The following is a 13,269-nucleotide window of genomic DNA, read 5'->3' as shown; positions in this document are numbered from 1 at the left end:
GCTCTCTGTGAAAGTGCCTGACTCCTGTGAGCGGGCAGAGGGAAACACGCTTCCCACAGTTTGATGGAAGTTAGTGAACAGGTACAGGAGGCTCTATTTTAACCTAACCATGTCAAACTTCCTATTGGAAAACTAGAAGCACAATAAATCTGCTCTTAATGGTTATGTAAATGTTGGAGTGGCATTTGCAAGGCCAGGTGCATTCTTCTGTGATTTAAGGGGTTTAGTACCTATTTTGCCTTTCTCCCTCCCTCTTCATCTCATTATACCCCAGGTCTTGCTTCATTTTCCTTCTCAGCTGAACTGCTTAGGAACAATATCTAATGAGTTACATAGTGCTTTTTCTTGTTTCTTCAATGGGCTGAGCTAATGCCATATAGCAGAAACCATTTTGATTCATTTTAAGGCAAAAAAAAGAGCCTATCTGCAATTCTATATGCTTCTAAAAGCAGTTCTATATGTGCTGAGCAGCTGGCATCTACGAGTTCATGAGGAAAATAACGTATCTATGGTTTTCCCTGCAGTCAACATAACAGTATACGTGTTGGGAATTGTTTAGCATTTATTACTGTATCCTGGAACTGATTTGATATTAAGAAGTCCATTGATTTGGGTTATTTACAGTTTAACAAGAGAAACGTACAAGCAGCCCAGGGTCTGAGAAAGATCAAAGACACACATACTCCTACAGGCTATTTTGCCTTGTCTAATCTCTTCATTTAAACAGCCAGGGAGCTGTTGCATTTTCCTTTGCTTGACATTATTTTATATTTCTTCTTCATCACATTATAGTATAGCATGTCCTAAGGGCAACCAGTCTCAGAGATCTGAGGACTTGCTCTGCCTGCTCCTCCCTCCCCACAACCTCCAGTGAATACACAGCATGATTGGAGCCTGACTAACGAGTAAGGACACCAAATGTAGGCCACAGCGCTGTTAAATCCCTTTTAATTGCACAGCTCAGAAAATGACTAGATTGTAATCTATTTGACATTGTATTAAAGTCTCACATGAAGTTTATACTTTGAGGCTTGGAGCAGAACGCCCTCAGAATGAAAACTTACCCAATTAATTTAGGGAGCTGAAGAGGGAGGGGGTTGACTGCGGCAACATGGCGATCCTCTGTGTATACATATATGTGTATATTAATGTAGGACAGGAGCAGCAGCCTTGTCTAGAAAGAAGAAAATTTGTCATGGTGAGAGGTAAACAGGTATAGATGTGGGAGGTTACTTTTAGCAGCCACAAGCACTTCTTCAATCACCTCTTTCTTTTTGTGGTCCTCAGAGTCCACATGTCCACTATAACAGAGCAGCAAAACCCAAGAAAAATCAAGGCACAGGCTTCCCTGAAAGACACAGTGGTATTCCTGAATCAGGATATACCGAAGCCTTATGTGGGGAGAATAGCGACCTGCAGAAAAGCCTAGAAGATACTGAGGGAAAGCTGAAGAGCGGTACGAGAATATTGCTCACCTGCTGCACTCTTGCTGCACTCTTGCAGCCGCAGAGGAAGAAATAGCTAATGCCAAATCTCATCATCCCTATCTAAATACAAAGCTTGCAGTTGGTACAAACGTTGAGATGACCCTATGCAGAGGGGTCTAAGATGATGGTAATTCTGACTCTACCTGCTCGTGTCTTCTATGGTCAACAACTACAAACAGCAATGAGCATAGAACATACTCTGCTTCTAAGGCAGCCAAAGAGGCAGCCACAGGTAAAGAGTTTCCACATGATGCTGTTGCCATGTCATGAGCCACACTCATTATATATCACACAAAATTGTTCCTCTTGCCTTCCCCTCCTTCAAAATAAAAATGAATCCTAGCAGGATATTTCCTTCTCAGTTTTCCTTCTCAAATCTGTAGTGTTCTCAAATAAGTCAACACAACAACCGCTTTACTGCAGAAATGGAAGATCTGTGGGTTCCTCTTTATTATTCCTCTTTTGGTGACCATCAGCTATCTACTTTGTAGGTCTTCCTTTCTCAGCCGGTAACTACTTTCTTTTTGAGCACGTACGTCAAGAGACCTGAACTGCAAAACTGGGCCACAGACCATAATCACGCTGTAGGTACATTGTCTCACTAAATTGTTTGAAATTTTAAGTGACCTAGATTTTCTATCAATGTGATGATTTAAATATCAGCAATGTATTAGATTTTTAGGCTATTTGTAATCCTTTGATGAAGTTTTCCAGTAGGATTGATTAACTTAGAATATTAAAATCTACTTTATGTACATGCTCCTAGTATGTCATTTACACAATTTTTTTTGCCAGTAATCTTGTATAGAAAACATTACAATAGTTAGGAAAATGACACATTCAAAAAACCACATTTTTTAAATACTTGATAAAAGTCACAAAGATTTTTGTTGTATTTTTCCAGACTGTCTTACACAAATATGGCTTTGTGTTCACAAAACTCTTCACAAAATCTGAAGTCTGGCATGGTTTCAGGAACAGCAAATATTTTCTAGTTACAAACCCGTTCATTCATATCTATGTAGTCTTTCTTGCCAGAAAACCAGGGGGAGAAAACTATGTTTTAATTTAAAGTTTGTAAGTGACAACACTACATTATTTAGAAATTATTCAATAAAATTTGTGGTTAAAAGCCACTGAATATGAATTAAATTGTAAATTAAAAAGGTTTTCATTTAATACATTCCAAATTGCAAAAGACACCATATATTAGGTAAAATACATCCATTAAAGGATAATAGGTCTACCCAGGAAGATCTTTCTGTGGAACTGTAATGACCAAACAAGTATTTTAACAGCAGGTGTAAAAACCTGTTTTTCATCTTATTATTGGATACAAGTACTTTCACTGGGGTAAATATTCCAAACAGGACTGAACTCGCAAAGTGCTGAAGGCCTTTCCAAGTGGCAATGATGTGTGCTGACAGCGCTCAGCCCCTTGTTGGGCTGCGCCAAAAACCTGATTAAATCTTGCGGCTGAGCACCTTGTGTCCGGTGCATTTTGTATAAACAACTGCTAAATTAACCTTCTCTCCTTCATTTTCTGTTAGTTACAGAGAAAGCCTTTCTTTCAGAATCTGTTCCCCACACACCACTATCAGCCTGGTTATTCAAGAGAAGATTTCTCTCAGGCTTTCTTTGGTTACTCCTCCTCACTTGGAGTGGCCTCACAGGACGACCCTCTTGGCACAACAGATCAAGTGGTGCACCCCGATCTTGAGGTCCAGTCCACCACATGCACGGGCACCTGGCCCTCAGGGACACGGGGCTGCATAGCCTCACCTTCAGGATGGCCATTAACCAAGCCTTGCTCTTAAAATATGCCATTCTTACTATGTTTATTAACGGGGACAGTAAGGGGGCTTTATATAATCCAAAATCCTTCAAAACCTGTAGATCAGCTAGAACATTCAAGACAAAGCTCCTACCCTTCGGGAGCACTTCAGAGAAGTAACATTTCAAAAACATGTATGAGCAAGAAGTATTCCCTTTAAGCCTTTGTTTCAAATGCAGGTATAAATACGATGTTAGTCATTATTCTGAATTGTTTTCCATTCATCAGAATTTTGGTCAAATTGGAGAGATATCTATTTATTATTGCCAGTGCCAAAGAGTAAATAGAGAACGTTAAGATAACACAGACCTTTGCTGCACACTAGAGAGAACTGGGTGTCATGAGACAAAGAGTAAGTTTCTTCTGAGATTATTTAACATATTAATATTGTAAGTCAGGGCACACAATTAGAGTTCTCTCTCTAGTAAGCGTTCAACAAAGAAAGAATGAAATGCTACATTACCTGCTAGAAGTAAGTTTCTGGAAATTGCCCAATACACACTAGGACTGTGGCTAGCGAGTATCAAAAGGATACCATGAAGGGAAATTAAAAATAAATTAAAAAGAATAGATCACAGGCCATTAAACTTGTGAGTTTGCCTACAAAAAACCCTGCCTTCTCAGTTGTTTCTCCTGAAAAACAACTTTATAATTTTACATTGTGCTCCTCCTCATGGCCTAGAGTTGGGAACTGATTGCAAGTCAGGACACCTTTCCACTAACAACAGGGAGGGCAGAGGGAAACCTAAACTGGTCAACAAGGGCAAGATGCTCACTGAACAAAAGGGAGCCTTGCCATGGACCTCTGCAAAACAGGGTCCTCAGCTCCTTAATGGGTGTTACGCTATTACTGGGAGCAGCATGGTGATCCCGACCATGGGGTGGTGTGTCAAATGGAAACACAACTTTACTGAGGATGACCGGAGGGGGACAGAGGCAGAAAACTGGGCACGTGCTGGGGACAGAGCTTTACCATGAACCCACGCAACAATGTACTTACGTGGTTTTGCAGCCTAGAACCAAATTTATGAGACATGAAGTTAAATTTATTGCACAAAAGAATGCAAGGTATTTGGATAAATAAATAAAAAATGAAAATTACAGACTGGAAAAAGCCTCATGTCACAGTGAGTGGCCATACTTTTCACTCAAGCACAGTGCAGTGAATGCTAAACACAGTATTACATTAAGAAATGGTCTCTACCCCTTTTGGAAGTCTGTACCTAATCGTAACAGCAGAGCACTTGGAAATGTGGTTTTGAATGCTATTGGAAAAGTAGCACCCACACATTTTTCCCTTAAGTCACCAATAATGGGTTGTGTCTTTAATGTCTCCCAGTACTTGCATTTTCAGTACATAAAATATATTGTCAGTGGAGTTGGGCAAATATCAATTAGGGAAAAGGCAAGCATATAAATGTCACTGCAAATAAATTACTACAAGTAAAAATATTCACTGCCTCTGTCAACAGTGTACATAGTTCTGTGCTCTTCCTATAGATTCATATTACTAAAATCATATTTATGCATATTTATTATTCAGAGGAATAGGTAAGCAGAAAATTTTTATAAAAGTGTAATCTTGAAGTTGAAATATTATACACTGAGGAGCTTTTAAATATGTAACTATAAAAATCTTAGAGGGCTTTTTTTTTAATATAATTAAACATTTTTGTTTTCACTATTTAGGAAACTGCACTGCCAGTGACTGGGTCTGATTACAGCTGATACATGGTGCATCAGTCATTAACCTAGAGCAGACATTTGTCTGGCAGCAGTATCTGACTTTTAGGCAGATGACTCAGGGGGTTTTCATAACACCTTTAGTATGAATTACCATCATGTGATATGACGATTTAAAACCTGAACCTTTCAGGATACAATCTTTTCGTAGTCTGAAAAATGTGTACATATTCTATGTGCAAAATGTACCCTTTAACTAATCTGATATTTTTATGTATGCCATTATGCCATCCTTTCTCTCTCCATCTAGAAAATCCCTAATGCGTACATCGTGTTTACTGCACAGTTCTATTTGTGTCTAACGTCTCCCTCTGCTCTCCTATAAAACTGCATATGTTTGAGTGAACTGCTGGCAGAAAGCAAGTATCTTTGTGAACTGGACTGTAACTGAAATGAACTTTTATTCCAGAACAATGATAGGAAAAAACTAATGCTGTAATAAAGAGTAAAAGTTCTTTATTACAGGTTCTTGATGGTTGAGTTAATAAAAGTGGAAAAGGTCTTTAAATTAAAAAAAAATGCTATTAGTGGGTAAATTAAAAAAAAAGCCATTATATTTTATCAAAGCTGTTTTCTAATATTCATCCTTCACCTTAACACAGTCCATTTAACATATATTACCACAAAAAGGTGAGCCATAAAACATATTAAAAAGTAAATTAAAGTAATAAAAATAAAACTCAACTTTCTCTTTGATAAAGAAAGTTTTGTTTTTAATAATGAGTCTGAGGAAATGATATTAAAATTCTTCAAGGAAAACAAATACTCTGTTAAATATTCAAAACATTGCCATTTCCTTGTTGATCAAGTTATAAACTAATTTGAAGTGTAAAATGTAGTTTGGGGATTTTATGCCTTATATAAAATGTAATCGAGTTTCATTATTTTTCTGAGTCATAGCATTTTAATCTTTTCTAATTAGATGTAATTACCAGCCTTTTACACCGCAAGATGCCACAGAAGCAGTAAAAATGTAGTTACAGAAAAATAGAGGGAAAAAAATCATTAGTAGATTGCTTTTTTTTTTTTTTTTTTAGGTGATACTATAAGAAAATTCCTGCTGAAGAAAATGTGTCCTTGGAGAGAAAGCACACTGCATAAATGCTGCTCTAATTGGGATATTGTGTAAAATGACATGTAATATAGTTATGCTGCCCTTTCCGCATGTTGTCCCATATATTTTCAGAGGCATAAGACAGAGTTTTTTTCTTGTCAACAACAATTATATATAATTTTGCACAAGATGTTATTTTTCACACTCCAGAATAGCTTTTGTTATTTTCTCCCAGTCAGATGCAAGAGAGCTCATCACAAAATTGCTTAGCATGAAAAAATATTTACACTTGGGTAAAACAAAACAATTTAAACATTGTTTATGTATTCTTAAACAACATATTTACACAGAAGATACATTACCTTTGAAATAAGATGTCTGGGAAATATAAAGACAAAGACAGGCAATGAGAATCCAGTTTTGAGGTCTTGGCTAACATTTACTTATCTATTACACAGCTATATTCTTTCTGTAATTCGTTGTTTACACAAAAATGCATGAATCTCATGTGACCGTGTCTATTTTCTAATCAAAACTAGTTTGAAATGTTTCATTTCTCTTGGTATAGCCAAACACTTCTGCTTAAGCAACGCCAAGGCCTATTACTGAAGAGAGTAGCAGCTCTTCCTTCAAGTGCTTTTTTCATGTCCTTATCTGCCCAAACCGATGCAGTTTTTCAAACTTCTCCTACGCACTCTGCAAACCCTCTCTGCCATAGATGGGCAGTAACCAGCCCTACTTCCAGACTGGGACTGGAACATCCTGCCCATTTTCTCCTACTAATCCTAAATCAGAGGGTATAGTAGAGAATTGCCTTGGTGAAGAGCAACTTCACTTTTAAAATCTAGAAGAAGAGTTCTAATCCGACACATCTCAGTAAACATTTTACATGTTATTTATTAAGAAAGTGTAAGTTAGGGACTCATAGGTACTTTAAGAGTAAGCAGAGTATTAACTACATTTTTCAAAAATTATTAGAAGTCATTTTGTTTATTAAACTCTCTTCCAAGTTCACCATTACTCCTTCAGAAATACATGCTATCATACTTTTTCACCTTTAAAAGCCACCTTTAAAGTACTGTTTGTGAGCAAGCATTTCAGATATTATCTTTAAAATAACAGTATACAATAGAAGCTATTCATATTAACTAGAGAGTTCTTTGAAAAAAAAATCTGTGCTGTAAGGCACAGCCACAAAGGAAATTTCAAAAGATTTCCATAAAGCCATAATCAGACATATTTAAAGATGCCCAAAAGTATGATTCAATTTTTTTCTTTACCTTGGTAAAAAATGATACATTATCTCCATTGACTAAAGTGAGTACTCAGCACCAATGGCACAAGCACTTGTTTACTCCAAGGTAAATTTCCAAGGTAAGGAAATTCCAACGTACAGTTATAGGGAAGTCTTCTAATGGTAAACCAAGGTATTTTCCTCAGACAGATGGAAGTTTTCATCATAATTTGGTTTTTATAATGCTTACACTTTTAATATTTGCTTTCCATTTTAAGAGCTAAGATTCTTTCATATTATAACACTGATAGTCTAAAGATACAAGGTACAGTACTGTATATCAAAGCTTGACTGCAGATTTATTCCTCTCATCAGAGAGGAGAACAGTGAAAGAAGTCCTGATAAACACACTACAACTTTACCCATAATAAGTAAGTTTGAAAAAACAGAATTGCTTTAGTCAACACATTTGCAGCTTAGATTAGATGATACTATGGTTAATAAACTCCTTATAACCCTTACCTGCTCCTAGCTCTTGCCTTAATCCATGGGCTACTGATATCACCATAAGCATTCTAGTAATACTTTATAGAGGTTGCTGGCCTTATTAAAGTTGTTTCTCCATTAATATGCTCTGAAGTTTTCTACTGTGCTTCTCTTTTCACAGATTTTCAGGGACATACACTTCCAGTGAAAAGAACAACTAAATGCAATTTTGAAAATGAGAAATTCTGTGAAGTGAAAACACATTCATGGCCCAAACATATACATAATACAATATAATATCTTTACTAGTGTGTTTTTTAAAATGGCAGTTATGACTAAAATTCAGCTGCAATTCAGTTACACAAAAATGTAGCTGTTGAACTACTGAAAATGCCCAGTTCCTGGACTGTTTTATACACAAAGAGAGTTAATGAGACATTTCTAACTCTCTCAGATGCTAGGGGAAACATTTTTTCCTATATCACTGATATTTGGCTCCAAGTACCACCTTCTCCACCACAGACTGAAATGGGTACCAGCCTAATCTGGCATTTTACCCACTGGGATTCTGTGACAGGCAGAGCAGGAGAATGAGGAAAGAGCTGGGTGTCAAATTAGGAGACCCTGCCCACAGAAAGGCCCGTTAGGGTTTTGGGGTGCGGTTTTTTTGTTTGGTTGGTTGGTTTTTTTCTTAAGTAAAAGAGTGTAACCTCGAAATCTTGGTATCCAAAAATAATATAATCAGATTACCAGGAAAATCAGCCTCTGGTAAAACTTATCACTGTGTTTGCTTACACATTCACGACAAGGTGTTTCATTTACATATCATGAGTCTTTATGTATTTTAATTTGCAAAGATCAAAATCTTCACTATTCAGCAGAGATGTTAGTAGAGCCATAATGGATTAAGACTGCATTCATATTTTTCACTATTTGCTTAAATGAAAACCCTTTCTCCTATTTTAACAAATCAACTCAAAACTCAAATTGCAACTTCACCAAAAGAACCTATTGTCACATTATTTTGGATGTGAAACTATCAGTACAATCATATACATATGGAGAAGGAAAACAATTTGTTATAGTCTCAATGATGTTTTCTCTAACTTTGAGAAATTGAGAGCTGTTTTACTCCCAACCAGACCAGTTTCAACTTCTCTTTATTTATCAATAGTCCCACATTACTATGGGTGCAGCTGGATATACACCACATAAAATAGGAAAGAATTGCAAAATTCCTCAGCAGTTTGTGATGTGTAATTTGGGTATAAAAGAACAAATCAGCTATAATCAAGCTACAGTATTTCCTTCCTCTTTTAGGGAACCATCATCACTATAAACCACTATATTTTTAAAGGAAAATACCATAAAATCTACTTCTATAGCCACAACTAAAGGTAGTCCTAGTTTTTCACCTTAAGAGAAATGTATCAAGTGGCCCAAAGCAAATAACAGTTGGAAGGCTGAGAGAAGACTTGTGGCAGTCCCATTAGCAGCTTTCCAGAGAGTACTGTTCCTTGGCTTCTTGGAGAAGACATCCTGGAAAATGCATGACAATGTTAAGACCGTAAGAAATATATACCTTACATCCACTTCTGTACATGAAGACTGGGAAAGTTCCACAGGAACGTGCATCTTCCTGTTGGAGCATATCTTAAAGAGTTAGCACTATGCACGTTCCAGTGCGGACTGGAACTATGAGGTGTGATAGAAGCAGAAAAAAATGCAGCTTGGCCCATGAAAAAGAGGATGAAAACACTAACTGACAATAGTTTGAATCCCTTCCAAATTTTTGTGCTGCTACAGATGCTGCAAAGTACATCATCTACATGCATCTAAGTGCATACAGAGGACTCAGTTGACTCAGTTCCTCTGCTCACCCCACGAGCTGTCCAAGAGAAGCTGGGGGCTGCAGCACTGGGTGGTAATACTTCACTTTGTCTCTTGCCCTGCATGTTCTTATTTCCACCCAGCCTTAACACTGCGCTTATGCAGGATGTCTAGAGCAAGTCTGCCATTCTTTTCTGCATACTTCTCCTTAATCCTGCAGATCCACGAAAAGCCTCAGAGAAGACAGGTTCAAGGACTAGAGGGCACAGATGTCTCCAGTCAGGCACAATATCTGCAAGACCGACTGCCTGCCTGGCCAGCATGCTGCCGCCAGGCCCCACAGCACTACATCCCACGTGCTGGTGGTGGCCGCTGGCTGCTAGAGAGGAAAATGTGGTGTTAGCACACCCCCGAGCAATCGCAGCCGAAGCCCAGAAAAGCGTATGAACGGGTGGATTGGCAGGAAGTAGCTGCAAGATGGTGATGGGCTTTTTAGATGAGATAGATTGGGAACAATAAGGGTTTTATTGATTTCTACAGTATGGAAAAAGAGTGAAATAGTTTGGGTAGCAGAAATGTTTTACTTCTGTCTGCAAAAAGCACATAGCATTTTCTCCTATTTTTATTAAAGTTATTAAATCTAACTTATCATTGATTTTTAGGCAGACAGCCTACCCTTATCATACTCCAGAATATCTCTCAGTTCTCCAGAGACTATTTTCTGGGAGAATCCAGAAGCTATAAATAGCTTTCTCTTTTTAATGCATTTTAATATCAATAATTTCAAAGACTATTCTAGAAGAACTATAGAAAAGTGCTCCACTTTTTTAATGCTATAGTACAATGCTCCATCCAGCATTAAAATATTTGTGGATATGTTATACCAGATATCTTTACTGAGCTATTTACTTAATATTTTTTTTCTTTGTAAACCCTTTTTTCTTCATCTTTCAGTAGTCAAAACTAGTTTCATCAACTGGGAAAGACATTTGCCTGTTAGGAAATCCCCCACAGTAATTCTAAGTTCTGCACTCCATTCTGGAGCTTCATATAAAAGAGTTTAATTTCCTCTCAGTTTATTTTATGCTTTACTTCGGTCAACAATTGCACTGCCTAAGGGACAGCTCCAAAATTGCCATTAAATAGTGAGCAGATACAGGGCTAAGGTAAGTTGCAGCACCCCACTAAGATTTTAAACGAGGTCTGTAACTGGATAGCCACAAAATAACTTAATGGATTTGAGTTTCGATCTGTCACCAAATGTCGTCAAATGTAGTCAAAAGACGACTACCTCAGATTTAAACCTGATAGTTACGAATATTTGAAGCTTTATATACCTTAAACTATACTTTTTATTCATTAATCATACAAATAATTAAGTGTTGCTTTTTAAATTTCTGTAATGTTAAATGCCAAAAAAAAAAAATCATATAGGCAACTACATTGGTCTGGACCAGACATTTTTATATATACAGCTGATCATATAACAAGGAATATTAATATAGTACTAAAATTTCATGAACCCCGATCTGAAAAACAAATGGAAAGAGCTCTACTGACTTTACTTAAACACCAGTAACAGTATATTTCCTGTGATATACAAGATGAGATTCCTTAGAACTAGTTGCTTTAAGACCTCTTCATTACAGAGCATACGTATCTCATATATATCATTATCATTATAGTTCAAAAGAAACTTTAAACCTAGTTAGATATAATTCTTAACAGAGCTCACTTGACATACTTAAGCATTGAGAGCTACAGATAAAAGTCTAGGTAAAGGAGAAACTTAATTTTGAAAATACAAACAGCCAGTAAGTGACTTTCCATTTAAAAATTCCCATTTCTAATTTTCCTTCTCAAAAAAAACTATTCACCTTTGTTGAATGCTCTTCCCTCAAAAGAGGATTGTTTAAATCAAACTGAAATAGCCTATTCTAATTATTCCTAGAGAGGATGATGACTAGCCACAGTGATCTTTCATTAAAGTACTGCATTTGCTTTCAGGGTTTTCTTTTTTGCTCTTAGCTTGTATTACCATTCCCTTGGCCTTTATCAGTCCCCTTGTTCACAGGAAGTCTCCATAGCAAAAGTCCTTCTTCTCTGTAAGGGACCCTTGGAAGTTGAGCAACTCTTTTTCCTTGGAACAAATACCCAGAGAATTTATAATAAGCTGTGTGATATATTTCAGGTTTATTTCCTGATTGTTCCATTTTATTGGGATCAGCAGGATTTAATGAATTGGATTTATGGGAAGGAAAAAATCCACTGCACAGAACAGCATATGTACACATTTTTTCTATGCATTTGGCATAAAAATCTCATTTTCTGTTTTCTCTGGCAAATTACACATAAAAGTGACTCAGGAAATATGGGTCATTACCCTTTCATTCAGCCTTTGGCATGTACAGGTCATTCCTTTTCTCATTCCTTTGGGTTTATTTACTTCTGAACACATTCTCCTAGATGCATATGCCACATCACTATTCTTCCCACGATACCTACTTGAAGGCGGGTGAAGGATGGAAATTCTGTATTTCTCAGCTTCAAAGACAGTGTTGAACAAAGTGTTTTCAGAACTGCATAATGACCAGAAGTCCTACGAATACCAGGGCTTTGCTTTCATTGTGAAGAATGAAAGATCATTCATCCTGCAATTAGAAAGATAGGCTACGTGTTTTACATTACTTACAAACTGAAGAGAAAAACTTGTCCTCTGTGTAAGGCAGCAGGCTTTTTAACACTCACTTCATTCATTTCAAACAAGACTACTGCTAGATACCATTTTTTTCCCTGGTGACTTCTCATTCTCAATCTATTTCTGACCTTAATATATGATCAATTTACAAAACAAAACATTTCTTCTTATTCCATATTGAGAGACCCTGTATAACAAATTCATAGGGCCAGCCCTGCACAGGAGCAGCTCACTACCCTTCTTAGCCATCAGCATCTCCATTTTGCTTTTCTTATAGACAAGAGAGAAATGATTCATTTCTGCCCGATTAATGCATATTGATGAGACTGGTCTATTGCAGAAGTCTTCAGCTACTTTTCTATTCTCAGCACTCCATAAATCAATATGAAAAGAAAATCCAGATGTATTTTCCTTAAAATCCAAGCCAAGAGTTGAAGTTAGGATGGGAATCAATCCACTTCGTCTTTGAAAACCTGCCTTCTATTCTAAGGTATTTGTCTAACATCCCTAATTGATGTATTTCTAGAGGGAAATTTCACCCATCCTAAGATAAATGACTAAGACAGATGGACTAACCAGCCCTCTTCAAATATTGATTTCTATTCATTGACTGCAGAGTAAGTCTAGCTATCCTAGACAAAGCATCTAAATTTTAGGTAAGAAAGACAAGACTCTCACCCCAAATTTCAGGGAGAGATTGATGTAAAATAACAGGTTTATTTCTCTTCAGAATAGAATAGTAAACATTTAAAATTTTAGGAAAGTTTAAGAAACATTTATTTGTAGTGTTGGTGTGTTCTCCCCACTCTAGTATATCATTTTGTTTTGTGATGTTTGCTGTGTTTAAACCTATAATCAAACTCATAAATAAACAAGAAATAAAATTTGTTTGCTATTCTAATT

The sequence above is a fragment of the Dromaius novaehollandiae genome, chromosome W (genome assembly GCF_036370855.1).
Source record: "Dromaius novaehollandiae isolate bDroNov1 chromosome W, bDroNov1.hap1, whole genome shotgun sequence".
Taxonomy (NCBI): Eukaryota; Metazoa; Chordata; class Aves; order Casuariiformes; family Dromaiidae; genus Dromaius; species Dromaius novaehollandiae.
Note: the sequence above shows the minus strand (reverse complement) of the source record.